Source organism: Lactuca sativa, chromosome 7, assembly GCF_002870075.4.
Source record: "Lactuca sativa cultivar Salinas chromosome 7, Lsat_Salinas_v11, whole genome shotgun sequence".
Taxonomy (NCBI): Eukaryota; Viridiplantae; Streptophyta; class Magnoliopsida; order Asterales; family Asteraceae; genus Lactuca; species Lactuca sativa.
In genome coordinates, this window is record NC_056629.2 from 174,315,229 (window position 1) to 174,335,600 (window position 20,372).

The 20,372-nt window shown below is 34.8% G+C and overlaps 2 long non-coding RNA genes across 2 annotated transcripts; both read right to left on the minus strand.

Annotated features, from left to right (window-relative positions):
- Positions 1 to 11,018: 11,018 nt before the first annotated feature.
- LOC128126986 (uncharacterized) lies at positions 11,019 to 11,328 on the minus strand. The gene is made up of 2 exons (XR_008224951.1): positions 11,248 to 11,328; positions 11,019 to 11,177 (listed from the first exon to the last, which is right to left on the minus strand). It is a non-coding gene; the product is annotated as an uncharacterized LOC128126986 (long non-coding RNA).
- A 7,827-nt stretch (positions 11,329 to 19,155) lies between these two features.
- Positions 19,156 to 20,078, minus strand: LOC122195149 (uncharacterized). The gene is made up of 3 exons (XR_006185176.1): positions 19,772 to 20,078; positions 19,502 to 19,682; positions 19,156 to 19,432 (listed from the first exon to the last, which is right to left on the minus strand). It is a non-coding gene; the product is annotated as an uncharacterized LOC122195149 (long non-coding RNA).
- Between the last annotated feature and the right edge of the window lie 294 nt (positions 20,079 to 20,372).

The window sequence follows — 20,372 nt, forward strand, 5'->3', positions numbered from 1 at the left end:
TATTAAGTTTTAATTGGATTGAAATTCCTATATTCTTTGAGATTCATTGAACTTTCAATGGCATGTTTAAATCTCGATTATGCCCTTCAAGTTTGTGACTGGGATGTCGAGGATCACAAACAAGGTGTGAATAACCATGCAAATTAATGTGCTTGGTACTCTTAATGTTACAAATCACCTAACCAATGTGTCGGTTAACCACACACGCTCTATTGACCTTTGACTAACATCAAGCTACCCTTTTCCACCCTTGTTAGTCCCAGATTAGTGAGACTTTACAAATTCCAAAACATGAGGGAAAGTTTTGTAACTTTCAAAACATTTGGTTTCCATAACGTATGAAAACTTATGAGTTTTTAATGTTCATGAATGAGACTCTTCATATAACTTGAGGACACATTACAAAACTCACTTCAAAAACAACTTAGATCAATTTTGACTAACAACATTATCATATAATTTCACGATTGATCTAATCTAACTCATAGCAAGGCAATTCATATCAAATAATACAAATAATACCTTATTATCTTAAAATTTGACAATTGTCCTTTAATTGGATGAGGATCATCATTACCAAATCAGAAAATACATTTTTAGTGATACAAAACATTTTGTGGCAATGATCCTAAACCAATTCTGGCCAAAAACTCGAAATTTTGCAACCAGAAGCATCTACTCAAGAAGCTCATGAACTGGACTCGTCGAGTTTCCCTTTTACTAAGTGGACTCGTCGATTCTGGCATTGGACTCGTCGAGTTCATCAGTCAGAGGCCAAAAGATCGATTTGTTCAGCTTTGAAAATTAACAAGCATCAAATATAACAGAAAACAAACCTAGGCTCTAATACCACTGTTGGGTTTTAAGCACTATAACATTCCTTTGGTGCACATGCAACCCTAGATGATTTGTATCTATGTTTTCTCAAATTATACATGCATTAGCATACATCGTAACTAGCATACAATAGAGGATATACAATACAAAACTCATAGTCTGATGAATACCTCTTATGTAGTTTGAAGTTCTTAGCCTTTGAAAACATTAGCACCTCAAGTGTGATGCCTCTAATGTGTCAGAAACACCAAATGCAAGAGGAGACTTGAGAGAATAGGCTAGTTAGCACAAAATCGATTATCACTCTCTTAGAATGAATGGGCAACAAATTTTGGCTCTAGGGGTGTGCTTTTGTAGTGTTACAAAGTCGATGGTTTAATCCATGCAAACCCTAATGCACCATGACCCTTCATATTACTTAGGCTCCATGGGTTAAACCTCCATGGACTATCCATGGACTATTATATTGGTTTAGCCCATCCTAATTAACCATGGATTATTGGCCCACACTATAAGAATCATTTATGTACTTAATTAGTCCCCATATATTTAATCAGTCTCCTTTGATCACTAAATTAATTCCAAATTAATTCTTGATCAATACTAATTAAATAATATGATTTCTCAATTAATATATTATGCTTATAATTATTAATAAATCATAAATAACCTTATTCTCAAAAATCCATCCTATCAAATTGCACTGGTGAAGGTAACCCAAAAGGACCATGCTACTATCGGGTCAAATACATCCCAGTTATAGTTATGGGCTTAGACACCTAATCAAACAAATTTGATTTCTTCTTTATCCTTATCATTTAACATTTCTTTCAGCATATTTTTTTTGTTCTTTGGACTGAATGTATTCCTCAATTTTCTCAAGTTCAATCCTGTATGAATTAGAAACTTCTTCTGAGGAAACAATCGATTTGCATTTATAGCAATCCGTATCGATTTCATCCTATTTCAATTCAAGGAAGGGCAAAATCATTTTATGCAAACCTTTCCCTATTTCACAATCCAAATGCAACTAAGTAATATTGAAATATAAGCGTTTAACAATCAAACAAAAAATATTCCTCTATTTTAAAAGTGCAATACTATCTCTTCTAAGATAAATAATGTCATCTCGTGATCTAGCGATCCCTACTTCCAATGCCTCTATTTTTAGTCTTCTCTCTTCACTTTTAAATGTTACTTTGTTGATTTGATCATTCATATTAGAATTACTAAGGCGAGTCATTTTTAAACTATGATTAAAATTAGAACTAGTATATCTTATATCGTCTAATTCAGAATCATAATGGGTAATAGGAATGTTTAGAGATTTCAGAATAGAATGTACCTTATCACACTCTTTCACATGCTCTGAGACTATCTTCGTAGCAAAGCATCTCTCCGAAGCCTTTCCACCATCAACTGTGTACCCAATCACTTGCCTTCATATCTTTGTTTCTCTGAATTCACCACAAAGCACCCGCCCTGGGTGGGTTTCCTAACTTCGTCATCCTCTGAGTCTGTAGACCACAACTCAACTCACCCATCATCACTTTCTTCCTGCACAATCAATGCTAGTTTCGCATTTGATATGTTCTTCTTTCTGAGTTCCTCTATCTTCTGAACATAATATGCTACGTCTTTTTCTTTTTCTTTCTTCACATTCTACCTCCTCAACAAGCATTCCTTCGCAAAGTGATTCTTGCCATGACAATAATTACAGTCATAACCCGAATCACCTAGTAGCTTCTTTTCCTTTTTCTCTTCGTCATTCATAGTGTTCTTGAAACTTTCCTCTTTTCATTTTTCCGAACTAGAATTACCTTAACTGTATTTGTTCTTCAATCGAGTGAAATTCTTCTTAAAAATCTTCTTAGGATTAGATACCATAAGAGCCTTGTCTTCTTTTGAAAGTTCATTATCTGAAAAATCAGATTCATAATCACTTTCTAGTGACTTCTTTCCCTTCGTAACCAATGCTAAGGATCACATACTGGAAACAAGTTTCACTTCCTTTGTAACTTCCTCTTTGTGAGATCTCAGAATGCCCACAAGTTTGGCCAACGTATAGCTTTTGAATTGTTCATGTGCCTTCACAGTGGACACAATAGCCTTCCATTCGGATCTGAGTCCATTCATGAACGTGAATTTTGGTTTAATTACGCATTGCTTAAGATTATATTTGAGCATTCTGCTTAACATGTGGTTGAAGCGATTGAACATCTGATCTAACATCTCATCAGGTTTTTATACAAAAGAACCAAACTCAGATAAGAGAGTCGTTCACAAATAGTGTTCTAGATCAGCATCTCCTGATTACATCTCCTTCAACCTATCCCAAATACGTTTTGCAGTATCACATGCACTAACAAGACGAAAAGTGTTTGGAAGAAGAGAAAACCGTATAATTCTCATTTCTTTTATACTGCTCATAAGCTTATTCTTCTTATCCTATGGGATGTCGGTATGTTCAACAATAAGTGCATTGTAATCCACCTGCGTCTTGATCTCTTTTTTGGTAGTCGTATGCATGTACATATCTTGCATCATTGCATGCCATATCGTGGAACCATGTTCTTCAATACCAAGAACAAAATCTTCAAAGTGCAGTGCCCATACTTCATAATCTTCTGGAAAGAGGATTGGAATCCTTGTTGTGGATCCGATACTGCTTGAGAGATTAAATGAAAGAAAGTGAGGATCTTCATTCTGCATATTATCAAGAATTCACTAAAACAAATATAGAACCAAATGTGTAAAACGTGAATTGAGTCCAAGAGAAAAACTAGAGATCTAGAGATTTCCGCAGAAGATTAACAACATTCTATGCGATCTTACTGGTGGGTAATGCGCCAAACAAGTATTAACCTGTAATACTATAACTTATTAATCTCCATAAGGTTCTGGTAATGAAAGTTAGATCTTTCACTAAACCTAATGGATACCGAGAGTTTTATCAAATAAGGATCAGCTAGGCCGAACAGTTGGGAGGAAGAACAATTCCGATGTTAGCCTTTCTAAAATCCAACAACCAAGACAACATGACCATTCTAGACACTTCTCCCATAGTAGATCAATCGGTATCATAACATGGAATTACTAATGAATCTAGCATTTATAGGTTCCTAATAATGATTATATTAGTGAAAAATAAGTTATCCTAAAAGTTTAGTAAGCGTAGCTACACCTACAAAGGCTTCTTTCGAACACCTAAAATTTTGCAAGCAGGACTTCTACCTGAGAGCTTCTATTTCCCGATCCCTCTAGTGCTATAAAGGTTTAATTGAGTAAAAACCTCCAAAACTCATGAAAAGTACCCAAAAGTTAGAGTAGAGAGCGAGGGAGAGGGGGAGAGAGAGAGAGAGAGAGAGAGAGAAGTTGTGCAGACAAATGAAAGGTAGAGCATCTATTTATAGTAGCCAGGAACATCACACCTTGCCTACCTACCAGTCCTCCGTGGGTTGGAAGGACCATGGTCTGCCAAGTGTTCCCTCTTAGATGGTGATGTATCACTCCTTAACTGGTAAAATCGCAGATCTTGGAAAAATCGTATCTCCCTCGTAAGAGATCCGTTTTCGACATCTTTATATCCACGTATATCTATTGAGGATTACAACTTTAATTTAGACTTCAACGACTCATTCTAAGCCAATCTTCAATTTAACAATCTATGAAGATTATACTCTTAACAACCGAGTAAAATTCGTAACTACTTCATACGTACTCCGTTCTCAATTGTCTTTTTATCAACGGATTCCTATAAATGAGATGTTCAATTCTCTCTTAGAATGTTTCTAATAAAGAAATGATTTGAATATCGATTTTCGTGCCCGCAATGTTGTGCTAAAACATTGAAAAATCATAGGTTCCTCATATGAAGTCAGATTTGGAGGTTCTCTATATGTACACTCTCGACTTTTTTATTACTTCAACTTTGTTTAGATCATAAAGCCTAATAAGTAATCTATCTCTTATTCGTATTTTACTACGCGTATAGTTGTGTCGGTTAAATTGTGAAACTTGGAAGAAGCATAACTTATTCATACGAAGTCGGATTTAAGGGTTCTATATATCTATAGAAATTGTATTGATGTTTCCTATACAATTATGAGGGTTACTTTGTCTAAGAAGTAATATATCTTTACTATGAATTTTATAAATGATGGTTTATATTGAATTCTATTGGAATGCAAAAAATTGGGTGTTACAATATTTATTATACCTTATAAAGTATATTTGGTCAAATGTTGAATTTTAAGTCGTACAAATCTTATTGCGATATGTACAATGAATTTATGCATTAGAATCTTATTTGATAAAATCAAAAAGTAAAAACTTTTCTGATGCATGTTTTTCACCAAGCTTCTTAAATATCTTATATTAAGTTGTAGAATTATGATCTGTAAATTGAATTGGCCAACCAGGTATTCCCGATTCCATATGTCGTCTAGCAACCTCCTACTATATCGTCGTTTCTTCCATCTTATAATGTTATACCTATGTTAATATTTTTTCCATTCTTATAACCCATCACATCAAATGTCACACCCCCTTTGACAGCCACAAAAAAACCATGAAAATTCATCATACACCTTTCCTTATCGGCCAACTCCTTTGCTCTGCTATTCCAGCCGCCGATCACTTCCCACCTGCCCGGCACCTCTATCGCCACCTTCCACCGAACGCTTCCTATTTTATGATTATGTTCTTCCTATGATAAAATATGTCCTCGTTAGGTTTGTTTAAATGAAAATGGCGTAAAGCAAAATACACTCGGTAATGGTTGAAGCCTCACCCCAACACACTCTATATCTCTCATTGGATTATGAGTCGAATATCTTCTTTGCATGTTTCTAGGATTCTAACAAAAGACTTCAGGATATAACTTTTCATCCTTAAAGATAATATTTTGAAAGACCCATGTTTGATCCTGGCAAATTGGCGGTGATAACTACTTTCTTTTCATCTTTATTATTTTTATTTGTTTTATGGTGATCATACATGTAACTATCAATCTATCTTCCACTTTGAATATTGATACCCTTATGTAATTGTGCCAATATGGAAACCGAATATAATGTTTTTGTGAAAACGCTTGAGAGATAAAAAAACAAGAAATGAGTATGAACACTTTTTTTACCGACCATCGAACATCGTTTTATTCTTGCAGGTTTGTAAAAAAATATAAGAAAGGGCTATCTACATATAAATATATTTCAGATTTGCAAGTGTATATGTTTTGGTCTTATTTTTTGTTTTTTATACTCTTTAAACAATTTAGACTGATACTGCTTTTTTTCCAAGTTGAGTGGTTTAAGAGTAGTTTGTAGGAAATGTGATCTATGAAATCCCAAGTTATGGTAATGTGTTTTCTGTAGTTTATTCTCGATTTTTCCTTTTTATTGCTTCAATTTAGTGTTTCTTTCCCTTGATTTATCATCATTTTCCTCCCCTTTTGATGATTCTACTTTTCTATTATACATTTGTAGTTTTCTATTTGGGAATCAGTCTATTTAGATTATCAACAATCAATCCATATGAAGAAGGTAAGCGTACATTCTAATTTATTTATTTTTATCTAAGGTTTTTATTTATTCTTGTGTTTTTAAGATTCCAACTTGAGGAAATGTTGAGTGAATCTCTATTTGGATTTTTGTAGTCTCTAAACAAGCTCAAGGGTCACAACATGCATGTATGAGCTCCTAAACAAACTATTTTCAAAAGTTTTTTTTTCCTTCCTTTGCATTATAGAGTCCATGAATTTTAATTTAATGTGCTTTTTAGTATAACATACTCTTACAACAATTAACCACCTGATGAAAGACTATTTGATATAAATTTAGCATATTCAAGCAGTAAATTTGATGGATTGAGTGAGTGACTTGACAAGTTGTGTGCCCGACTCGTCGAATAGGGTTGGTTTGGTCGCGTGGGTTTAATGACCAACTCAACGAGTCAAAGAGCCGACTTGCCGAGTTGGCGTTGTGTGAGGAAACCCTAAATTCGCAGGTTTGTGTCCAATTTAAAGGGCCTTAAGCCCTCATTTCCACCTCACCAACCACCCTACACCCTTGAGAGAAACCCTAATTGTCCACTTGAGCTAGAGAGTGAGAGAGAAGCTAATCTTGTGATTATTAGTGCACTTTTGAAGGAGATGTGGAGAGCATCAATGCTTGGATCAAGAGGAGGCTTTGGATCTTGAGGTTCATCAGGGTTTTGCTTTAGTTGGAGGTAAAAAGATGCTAACTTGATCATTTCCTTATGAGATCTTGGTTAAGGGAGTTTCTAGGGTTTTCTCCTATCCTTTTTGTGTCATTGAGTCCCTTGAGCATGATTTGAGGTTGAAACCTCATATCAGGATTGTAGGAGGTCTTATGAGTCCAAAGACCCAAACATTATTGAGCTAGAGACAAGATCTTGTGCATTTAACCCGTGTTGGAGCTTGTATTGGCACTATGGAGCAATTATGCCATGCATGGACGTAAAGATCGAAGCTTTACGTGGCATTCGAGCCTTAGGAGACTAGATCTAGAGTTTAGAGTGGTGGATCGACCTTAAAACGTCTGAATGAGAATACAGACTGAATGGAATCGCCGAGTCAATGAGTGGACTCGACGAGTCCGCTAGGGTTTCCTCCGATGAGTCTAGACAAGGGTTACTCGGCGAGTTGATGCGACAACTTGAAGAGTTAAGTTGGGTTTTCACGGTGTTCTGAGGAACAATTGGGACTCGGCGAGTCACATAGGTGCACTCAGCGAGTCAGGTCAACATGAACAGTTGACTCGAGTGCTGACTTTTGTTGACTTTAGGGTTTGGTCAAGGCAGGGATTATGAGGACCATGAAGGGGTAAAATGGTGTTTTACCCATCATAGGAGTTAAATACGTACTATCATGAGTTTATTTAAAGTTGTGATCTTTAAGTGTTAATTATAGATGTCATTACATGTAGGCGGGGGTTAGACTGTTCGAGCAGTATTTAGTTTCCTCGCTTGCTTACAAGGTGAGTCTTCTCACTATACTTACCTAGAGTGGTAACCTTTGTGCGACCGAAGGTTCTTATGTTCTTACTTGAGTAGTTTTTTATCTTGCATTATATCTTTGTGATTTATGTTGAGTATTATTTTGAGCTTATTGAGTTAGGACCGTAAGGTCCACCCAAGTTGTGGGACTAGAGGGTCTCCACTGAGACACATTGACCAGAGGGTCTTATTGAGTTATAGCCTCAGGTGGATATTGTGATATGTGTGGTATTTTGGGCAACTCACTAAGCTTTGTGCTTACCATGTTATGTGTTATGTGTTTCAGGTACTTCTCAGGATCACGGGAAGGCGCCAGCTTGATTATACACATCGATTCGAGACTATGTGGATGATTATGGGACAGTGGTATTTTATGTGGATTGTGTTGATACTTGAGACAATTTTGTTTTTGAGAAAGATACTATGTGTTTTAAAAATGAAAATTTGGTTTGAAAATTTATGTGGTTACAACTAACTGGTTCGAAACATATAAATCATTTAAAAGATCATGATGTGTGATTGACATTTCATAAGAAATCATTGATACAATGTTAATCAATAGGATTCATGTTTATTTTTCATCATTTGTTGAGCTGCAACAAATGGTAGTGATAAGGTGGTGAGCTGTAACCAAAGGTAGTGAGAAAAGGCATTCCTCTAAGCAAGCACCTACAAAAGCCATTAGATGCTCATGGCCTTGAGTCCGCCTCATGTGCCACCTCGACAACTTTGTAGATAACATGCATAAACTTTGAGTGACATTAATTTGAAATCTCATCAGATTGAAATGAAGAATTTTTAAGTTCCTTTAATTATCTTAAAATTTGTAAATGAAAGTAAAACAAGGATTTAATGATTTTTTTAAGCTTGCAACTGACAAGGAGTTTCATTCATCACCACTGTTTGCTCCAATCGTGGTCTTACAATCTATGCTCATATTAAAAAGTGGCATCCATAACTCTTTCTTCTCACTTCTATCCTCACTCTCTGCCTCTCACTACGACAAACCGTATATGCGACCCACCACATCTCTTATCACCAACGCCACCTTCTATTTTAATCTAATAAGCCTTTACTTAAGCTTTTTGTCACCTTATTCTCTCATATATATATATATATATATATATATATATATATATATATATATATATATATATATATATATATATATATATTGAAAGTTCAACTTTCATTTTTTTGTTAAATCTCCTGTTTGCTTCCAGTTATAGGTTAAAAGAAAAAACAATCACTTAATCTATTTTTTTTACCCTTGTAGACCAAAGGCATGCTAAAATCTTAACTAGGAAAACCAAAATAAACTCATTTTATGCCAATTAATACCATTGACTTCACATTATTAAAGTGTTCAAAAGATATCAAATTGGTGTAGTTTCTTTCCTTTCATTTAATCTTGCAGAATTCTTAATTATCATGATCATAAGCAGTTACATGAAATATTTCTTTAGTAGCTGAAAAAGTAGCCAACAAGCCTAGACATAATTTAAGTATATCTTCTCTGTATTGTTTATTTTTTCCCTACTTTTGCATCTATTCCAATCTAATGATTTAGTTTTGGTAATCAAATAATTTTCCCCAATATTGTTCATGTGTTTTTTACACTACAAGAAAAAAGGCCTTTTACGACGCTCATTGCGCGTCGTAAATGGCTCAGACGACGCGCAAATGCGTGTCAAGGAAGGCCATGTCATAAAGATAGACGACGCGCATTTGCGCGTCGTCTAGAGACGACGCGCATTTACGACGCGCATTTACGACACGCATTTACGACGCGCGGTTACGACACGCAATGCGTATCAAGGAAGGCCCTGTCATAAAGGAAGACGACACGCATTCGCGTGTCGTAACCTTACGACGCGCGTGTTAATGACACGCAATGCGTATCAAGAAAGCCCCTGTCAAGAAAGGCCATGTCATAAATGAAGATGACACACATTTTTGCGTATCGTAATTTTAAATTAAAAAAAAATTATTTATGGATTTACTTATTTTCATATTAAATTTGCATTTTATGTCACATAATGGAAAATAAAATACCATATACAAATAATACAATGCATTGCACAAAAGTTAATGTTATACAAATAATAGAAATAAATTACCATATACAAAAAATAGAATCCATTGCATAAAATTTAATGTCATACAATTCTATTTCATTACAATATATAAATTTGTATTCATCTAATCTACTATGTGTTTCATAGTAACAATTAAAATGAAGAATGCAACACTTGCATTTGCAGCATTTTATCTCTTTTAGCTTGAGCTTTCTTTTCCTCTTCTAACTCCAGAGCTATTCTCTTTCATCAATCCTGTAAAATTAATTCTTATTAAGACACTCTACTTTTAAACCTACCAAGTTCACAGGTAAGATTGCAATTCCAATTGGATTAACACTTGAATGCAACCTTGGGATCCCTTAAGTGAATGCAACATTCATTTTATTTATTTGTTTGTGTTTATTATTTAATCAGGCTGTGGTATATTCTAGAAAATGTGTTCAGGCAAAAGTTTTATCCACTTGCAATTCCACTTGGATCAACACCAAAAATACCAAACAAAACTGCAGAAATGGTACCTGTTCTACCCTTCGCCACTACACTCATTATATGTTTGAGCCTTCAAAACTTCACCACCAAAATCACCTGAAACACCATACACCTCTCAGTCCTATTGCAAATGAAAACCAAATATGATAAATTTACTTACCTGCTCCGTTACACTCTCCACGAACCCATCACAACCGAATATTTCCAGCCTCCATCAAGTCACCCTTACCTGCTCACTATCGAAACCAACATCACCAACATCATTAATTGAGCCAGAAAATAGAAAAGCAGGAGAAAAAGAAATAAGAGTGACCCAAGAGGCCAAGACCTTCCTGCTACCAATCGAAACAAGAATAAGGAGAAAAAGAAATAAGAGTTTTTTTTGTTGTTCCTGTGATTTTCGTTTGAAGCAAAATACCAAAAAAAGTTTTTTGTGTGTTTTTCTCATGAATCAAAAGAACAAAAAAAATCAAAAAACTAGAGGCCACCACATATGCTAAGGACTTATGCACAAGTATTAATCAGCTATGAAAAATGGTTTTATTATTGGACCTATTTAACACATGCATGGACTTATTAAGTTTATTCATGAAAAAGAATAAAATAGAAAAGCACCTTTAGCAAATCTACCCAGTTTTAGCAAATGTATTAAAAATACAAGAGCTGTTGTACCTCAACTGCTCTTGCTTCAAAAAAGTGATCAGGTCTGGGCGCATGACCACCATCATGCTGAAGGATTCTAAGTTTGCCTTCCTACAACCAAAAATAAATAATAAAAATAAAAATATAGACTAAAGTTTTTTTTATTAGATAAAGTACCGACCTTGGTTGCATAAACAAGACCACTTCCAGCAAGAGGATGAAAGCAAGCTACATTGACCTCATCTTCTGCACTCGGAAGCACACTCACAAGTTCCGTATTTGAAACTCTATACAAGTATTATTAAATTTTGAGGGGTAATATTGACCTTTTGGCACAGTTAAGTCTACAAAACTACAGCTTTCTGAAGGATGAGGGCAAAATGGGGATTGAATTATTGCTTGAACTGATCACCCAAACCTTGGGGCATTCCTAAGCTCTGTGCAAGATCGCCCATTCGTGCTTTCATGGCCTAAAAAGGGGTAAAACGGTCAAATTCAAAATATATTACTCCAAGGGTAAAATTGTACTTTTATATTATCATACAAACCTGGACACTCTTTTGATGGGCATCTCTATATGCTTCTGTAATCAGAAGTGACAGTTTCTGCAAAAAAAATCAATGATACAATATATCATTCTTTTACTAATTTATCTGATTTATGAAACAATGTTTTAACATTTAATTCAAAAAAAAAAAAGAGTAAGATACAAAAATATAAAATGAAATAATATAATAAAATTACTCACTTCTGAACCCTTTCCATTGCAGCCTCTGTAATTTCTGTGCGTACAGGTTGCTGATTCCCAGAGAGAGTGACCTAAAGTTGCAGCTCTCAATCCAACAACTTCATGTGCTACATCTTTGTCAACAGCGGGACCCACTATGGATTCCCATTTTATATGCTTTCTCTTACCTCCAACATTTTCCTAAAAATGTATAAATAAAGTATTTGTAAAATTATAATTATAATTACATGACATGAAAATGGAATTAGTTACCTCATCTGAAGACTCCAATTCTGATTCACCACTTGAGAGATGTGCAACACTGGAGTTTGTATCTACAGGAGAGGGTGGGGTGGGGGTGGGTGGGTAGGTAGGGGGTAGGGGTGGGGTGGGTAGTTCTGCACGAAATGGGGCTGAAAATTGTGAAACAAAGTTTTTGTGAAACAATAGTCTCTTGATGAGATGAACTAGCAGATTTGTGAAACAAAGCTTTTGAATCTTTGTTTCTCAAGTGATCATCATAGTCCCTTTTCTTTATAGAATCAGAAAGAATCTGAAAATTGGTGTGATAAAATCACAAGGGCAATGGATTTGGAGAGGGCGATGCTAAGCAGGAAACTACTGTACTCAGCAAAGGAAAGGGAAGGCCTTTTTCTACCAGACCACCTGCAGAAAGAAGCATTCCAACACATAAATAAATAAATAAATAAATAAATAAATAAATAAACTTACTTTAACTAACTCCAAATCATTAGTCATAGCAGCAGTATGTAGAGTTGTACCTCTATGTTGCGTGTCTTGAGCAGTAGCTTCAGCTCTAACAACAAGAAGAATCTGTACAAGTTCTCTACCATCTACAACATAATTAAATAATTATATATATTTAGGGTAATAAAAACATAATTATATATATATATATATATATATATATATATATATATATAGCAGCAATATGGATAATTATATATATATATATATATATACATACATACATATATATATATATATATATATATATATATATATATATATATATTGGGTAATAAACAACATAATTAAATAAATATATATAAAAAATACCTTGTCTTGGCTGAACATGTTTATATCTTCGACAATGAAGATGAGGTAAAATCTTGAAAGAATTGTAGTATGTAAGTCAATGTTATCTTGTGCAGTTTTGAGATCATCAGAACGACCTGATGGAGGGTTTGTTGCAGCTAATACAGAAGTCCTGGAATTCAGAATTGTTGTTATTCCTGCTTTGGTTATGGATATTGTTTGTTGTTCCATGGCTTCATGTATGGCAGCCCTTATATGGAAGGGTGTTGTAGAATATTTGTATAAAAAAAGTAAAAAGATAAGAAAGTTACAGTGTTGTTATCACAAATGACAGAAGCAGTAAGCCCAGCTGCAGATGAGCCTTTCCTGGAAGTGTATACAACTATAGGAGCAGTACATACCTAACCTTGTCAAAAACAAAAATGTAATTTACTCAAATCCATATTTTTTTTAACTAACATTGTCTTGTAACCATTGCATTCAAAGAGAACTAAGTTTATCATCAAAAAAGGCTACACCTAATTGACTGGTCAATAGTGGAATGTATTCTATATGTGCAACACCATTCATAATATGAAATAATAATTATAAAAAGTTTCGTGGTGTACGAAGGTGTAATTAAGCATTACATATACAAAAAGTAAAAACCAAACCTGCAGAGCAACAAGCAATACCTTGTGTTTTTTTCTTTGTTTATTTCCACTTCTTCACAAAAACACCATTCATTCAAATCAAAACTTAACCAAGAAAAACCAAAACCAAAATAAATCAAATCTCCACACTCACATCACAGTCCACTCTCGTTCGATTCCTACAATAAAAATGATCAGGATGATGATGATTGAGGACATTTACGTCTTTTTTGCACATACAAGAGAGAGAGAGAGAGAGAGAGAGAGAGAGATTACAAGGTAAATTGGAGTAGGGTGTGGGTGTTAACGAGGTAACCTCTTATGGCTGAGAATCTCCTTGAGGTGATGATGGAACCTGCTGAGGCGGGCTTGGAGGCTCACAAGATTTGTTGCTTTGCTTGACAACATACAACTTAACTGAGTCACGTAGTTGTTGATAAGGCTTCCTGGTTTATTAGCTTTTGCCAGCAGTTTCATTTCCCGATTTCCAGCAAGGCTATTATGAATTGAACCCTAACATAAAACTCTTACCAAACAAGTTCAGGATGCCAGCGACGGGAAGGAAGAAAAGGATGTTCGCAAGGAGAAAGAAGGTCTGACGCCGGCGAGGGTGGAAGAAGCAGTGGCAACGGCGGCGAGGAGAAGGAAGACCGACCGCAGCGACGGGAGGGGAGCCGGTGATGTCTTTGACTAGAGTATCTGAAGAGCTTGTATCTTCACGGCAAATAAAGCGATTGACAGGCAAAATTCCAAGAAACATGTGAAGATCGAGCAAGAACAAAATCAACAATCAAGTAAAAACAAAAGAACTCACTAATTGGGAAAGAGATAAATCTTGAAGCTCTTACCATATGAAGATATAGAAAAGATGATTGAAGAGGTTGATTGGGCAGATTTATAAGATCGCTTGTGGTAGGGAGGCAATGAATGGATGAAACAAGCCCTAACAAATCCAAGTGCAAATCCAGGCGCAAATTCAGGCGAGAGGGATGAGATGGAAATACGAGAGTGTGATAGAAAAAATTAGGGTCGGATTTAGGAACCCTAAATCATCGGCTCAAATTGATAACTGGGAGGTAAGAACCCTAAATCCTCAGCTCATTAGGGTCGAATTAAGAGTGTACGAGTTTGTTGGAACCAAGAATTAGGTTTTTGGTGGAGGTTATGGATCGAGGAATTGAGGAAGTTGTGGATGAAGATGAAGGCCCTAATTCGAAGAGGCGGGCAATTTTTGGGATGAATAGGCGGGGTTAATTTTTTGGATTTCATTTTTTCCCCCTAAAAACGCGTGTTTCCTAAAAAAATATAAAGCGACACAGTTACACGACGCACAGTTTTTGATAGGTGCCCTCCGTATTTTTTTTCTAACACAAATTTAAGGGCACGCCAAAAATGGGTGTCTTCTATCCTTCAAATTTTGGAAAACTGACATTAATTTTTAGGGCACGCACAAATGCGCGCCCTTTATCCGTGTGTGTCATTAATTGCGCGTCGTAAAAGGCTATTTTTCTAGTAGTGTTACATGATATAATAGTCGCTAATTTTATGTTCAACTTGATTTTCCAATGGTGTGGATTGAATAGAAAATTAATTCATTTTCAAGTCATGAATATCTTTGTGGTCAACCAATGAAACACATGTAAATTGCTTAGTTTTCTTGAAGTTGGCTATCTTACTGGTGTTTTTTGATCAATAGATGAAAATTTTATCTTGAGTTGTCTTTTCATACTCTATCATAACGAGTTAGTAAAGTGCACTAATTTGTGATAACATTGCCATATGATTATGATAGACAGAAATTACAAGGTTCTCAATAAAAAACATAAAGGCTACAAAGAATAAAGCGGATAATAAATATTAGCTAGACAAAACCCTATTGGGCTAAAGAATAAAGGGCCCATAAGCATGTGGGCTAATAATACATTGGCTAACATCCCCCCTCAAACTCACAATACCACAGTAATAAGCATTGAGAGTTTGTCACACAAGAACCGAAATTTAGAAGTCGATAAAGCCTTAGTAAAAATATCCGCAAGCTGCAAGGTTGATGAAACGAAGCGAAGCGATATGGTATCGAGCTGTAAGTGATGACGAGTAAAGTGACAATCAATCTCAATATGCTTCGTCCACTCATGGAAAACATAATTCTTCACAATTTGTATCACACTTCATTTATCAAAATGCAGATGGTAGCATGTTTCCAACAGATTCTGTGTCAACTAGTGGTGTAGCAGCAACAATAAACTGTGGAGGGCGAGGTGTCTATGGAGGAGTACTAGAGGAACGTGGCTGAAACTTCTGTTTACAAGACCTATTTTGTTGTCCCGACTAAGGCTGCCTAGATTTACCCTTGTTGATTAACAATGGACATTGAACTTTCCAATGATTTTTTTGTTTGTAGAATCCACACTCATCATAAGAAACCCTTGAAGTTTGTCGAGACTGATTAGAGGAAACAACAAGCACAGCAGGAGTGGAAGTAGGAATGGAGGTTTCTTTAAACCCTTTATCCACATGAGACTTGATACGAGTCTCTTCAGCAATCAACTCGTGAACAACAGAATCCACTGAGGGAAGGGGGAGCGATGAGGAATCATTCCACGTAGGCCTTCAAAATCAGAATGCAAGGCAATCAAGAACTAGACCAAACATTGTTCTTCCCTCCTAGCAATGTAAGGCTCAAAATCTTTTAACTCTTTAGATTCAGTAAGAGCCAATTAATGCCACAAATCAGACATAGCAGCATAGAAATCTTGAATATTCTATTCATTTTGTTGAAGGGCACGAATATCATATTCTTACTGACACCGTTTAGCAAAGTTGGATTGAGTATACAGTCTCTCCAAGTGATCCCACAAATCAGACATAGCTACATAGAAATCTTGAATATTCTAGTCATTTTGTTGAAGGGCACAAATATAATATTCTTACTGATACTGTTTAGCAAAATTAGATTGGGTATACAGTCTCTCCAAGTGATTCCAAACTTTCTTTATTGTGTCATATTTAGACAACTCCATACTAATAGACTGAGTAACAGAATTGTTAATTCAATTAATGAACATGGAGTTGTCAGTCTCACAAGCATCAACCAACACATCGAAATTCTCACCTTCAGGCACTGAGGGTTTTGCTTTAGTCCTAGTGACATAGCCCCACATATTCTGCCCATGAAGGAAGTTCTTCATAACATAACTCCAATACGTATAATTTTTTCCATCTAGACGGGTGTTGATTGACTGAAGGTAATCATCCTTTCTGGTCATGTTGGAAATGAATAAATAACCACTACAATAGATAAGTAATCTGAGAATAAGAGGAGTAAGAAACCAGCAGAAGCAATCAATCGATCAACAACATAGAACAGCGGAAGAAATCAATCAAACAACAAGAGATCGATCAGCAACAACGAACTAGAAAACAACAAACAAATGAATATCAGCAAAGAAGAACCATCAAACGGATTGAATGAAACTTCTACAGCAAGAGATCGATCCACAACACAGATGACTGCTCCAAAGTCTTCTAAAAACGTATCAAACCTCTGCTCTGATTCCATGATAACATTTCCATATGATTATAATAGAGAGAAATTACAAGGTTCTCAATTAAAATCATAAAGGCTACACAAAATAAAGTGGGGAATAAATACTAGCTAGACAAAACCCTAATAGGCTAAAGACTAAAGAGCCCATAAAGATGTGGGCTAATAATATATAGGCTACCAATTTGTCCAATTGTAAGCAAAAAAATCAATGCATAGGTTTTTGATGGAATATATACACAAATGCTGAATTTTACTTTAGAAAAAACATGTAGAAATACATACTTGAGGATCCCTTATTTCGTGGATGCTTAAGATAATAAGAAAAAGTAAATAAGTACTTAATGATTGTATAATAGTATTAATCTTATATATGGTTTTGTTATTTTGCTTCTACTGATTTTCCACTAAACATTAAACAAAAGATGCAATAAATTTCGTTTAATGTTTCAATTTTTACATTGTTTGCATCAGTTTTAAGTGGAAGCGTGTTGTTATAAAAAAATGAAATATATATGAGATTAATAGAGACTGTAATTTCTAGATTTCTACTTAATCAATGTGGTTTATATCTCTTTAATGTTTAGTAGTATTTAGAATAATGATCTCAACATTTGTAGTACAATCATTTCTTACATGCAACAATTTCTTTTTTTCAACCATAGGAATTTAGTATATATCTCGAATTCAATTAATTTTATCATTAAGTCAAACCTTCCTTCATAAAAATAATACCATCATAACAAATAATATAATAAAAGTTGTTTGATTTCATTAAATCTATTTACTAACTTTTTACAATTCTTAAAATAAACGAGCTAAAGTACATTTACATTTTAAAAGCTATGATTTTTCAGGACTTTAACTGATCATAAGAAAACAAATTGGTTACATACTGTGATGAATATATATGTTCGATATGATTTAATTTTGGTTTAAAACCAACCCATATTGGTATGTGAAAGTACAATATATTGAAACGGTGAATGATATTTTTAATGTATATTTTGATTTTTTGGAATAAGAAATGTTATCCTGAAATATAAATGATTTATTTTTTACATAATGGATCAAACATACAAAAACACATACTCAATATACACAAAAGTGACGAGATACTTGCCAATACATTGTGTCGTATTTTTAATATGACATGTTTTCTACATGTCTAAAGCAAACTAATATTTGAATTGAAACTAATCATTGTTCGCATGAAGATTATATGTTCTCATTCAAACTGAAGATAAAACAATTTCCAATTTGATATGTTCAGTGATGACAAATAAATAAACTTAGGGACAAACATTTAAAATGTATGTATATATCTTATAAAATCGGTTTTCTCGAAAGACAAGCTTTATGTGCCATTATCCAAATAGGTATCACGTGGAAATGCAAAAATATTATTAAATCCTAAAGAACAATTCAACAACAATAAAGTCTATACATCAAATATAGTGTATAATGAAGTATTGTTCAATTAATAATAGACAATCAATCATATGTTTACGTATATTTGTAAAGAATCTTAACTTTTTATTTTTAGTTTTTATTGATTTCGTTTCTGTTAACGTTACTCTTATTTATAATTGTTAATATATAGTAAACTATTTGTACAAAAGAACTAAAAACATGTAAAAACTGATTTCTAAAAAACTATTCGCATTCGTCGCTTAGTGGGGGTAAACGACTAATATATATATATATATATATATATATATATATATATATATATATATATATATATATATATATATATATATATATATATATATATATATATCAAGGTTGTAGAAATCGTTCGACGGTAGCTCGGCGGTGGACTGGGGTCAATGGATTAATCGGCTAGGCAGGGATTAATCGGGGACCATTAATTATTAAGAAAAATGTTCAAATATTAATAAATCTAACTTTAATCCAAATAATATAAGTAAATTCATAGCCACTGATGTAAATTCACAAGTGTTACAACATATCAACCAAACCCAAATTCACCTATGTCCTGTAATATCATTCACTATAGTATAAACAAGATAATTTAACAACTCTTTTATTGAAAAATTCTACAAATCATCCTATAGTGAACAGAAAGCATGTGATTTCCGATATGTATAAGCTTCTTTTGAGATCAAATCTTTTCTGAACAAAGGTGAGGTGAAGACAGAGTATGTAAAAGAGATTTGATGCAATGCACAGAACATGAAAATGGCTGAAGGTCCAAAAAAACCCCTGTTCTTAAGCCAAGAACAACATCGAAATCTTTGAGGATTTTCATCAAACAGCTTATGTGCGTCAATCTGAACTCTACTTGTCTTTGTGTTTGTGTTTCTGCTTTATCTTTCCCATCTTTACCCTTCTCCTTTCCCATTGTCTTATCATCAATGGATGTAGAAGATCGATCATCCTAAAGTCGAATAACAATTTTAGTAATAGCATAACAAAACAAAAACAATTTACATGGACAAAGACGAACCTGAATTCTATTACATCTGCCATTTAGATCCGATGTCAAAACAAATTTCCTGGAACTCAAGGCATTAAATCGACCCAAACACGGTGAATACGATGAATAATGGCTAACAACAAGTTACGATGGGAGAAGTCGAAGACGATGGCTAACGGCGGTTGCAGGGGAGGAGTCGGAGTCGTCTTCGCTAAAGGAGTTGGCGTCGGGCAGCGTATAAATCAGATATACGCTGAAGAATAGTTGAAGTTAGAAGAAGAGTTAGAAGTAAAAACAAACCTGGATAACTCAATTAGTGTCGACAAGAGGAGCTGAAGTCGGAAGAATAGTTGATTTTGGAACCGATAAACTTCAAGAACTGCAATCTTTAAACTTCATGAGCCCAGAAACTTCGTGACGGGAGGAGATGAAGTCGTGAACTGAAGCTTGGAAGGAGACTGCACGTCGTTGCTTGAAGGAGATGACGAAACGGGGGCCGGAGCTAAAAACGGGCATGAGACTGTCGAAGGTGAATTGAAGAAGAAGATGCGATTGATGTCCCTTGTTCGTTCTCTTTTGTGGTTCAGAGAGGTAGATAGAATGCGATTTTTTTTGACTTCATCGAATGAGAAAGCGGATGCAACCCTAGAAGCATTTCTTACATTTTGACAATTTTGCCCTCAAATTCTTTTTAAAATTTCGCTGACTTTCGTTGACCGATTTGGGCGCCCAAACCCGCCTAGACCCGTTTTTGACCGACTTTGACCATGTCCAATTATATAGCCCGATTAGCTATAAACGTCGACAGTCGAGGACTGCCAAGCGCCTAGGCGCCGATTAATCGGCCGCCTAGGCCGATATTTGCAACACTGATATATATATATATATATATATATATATA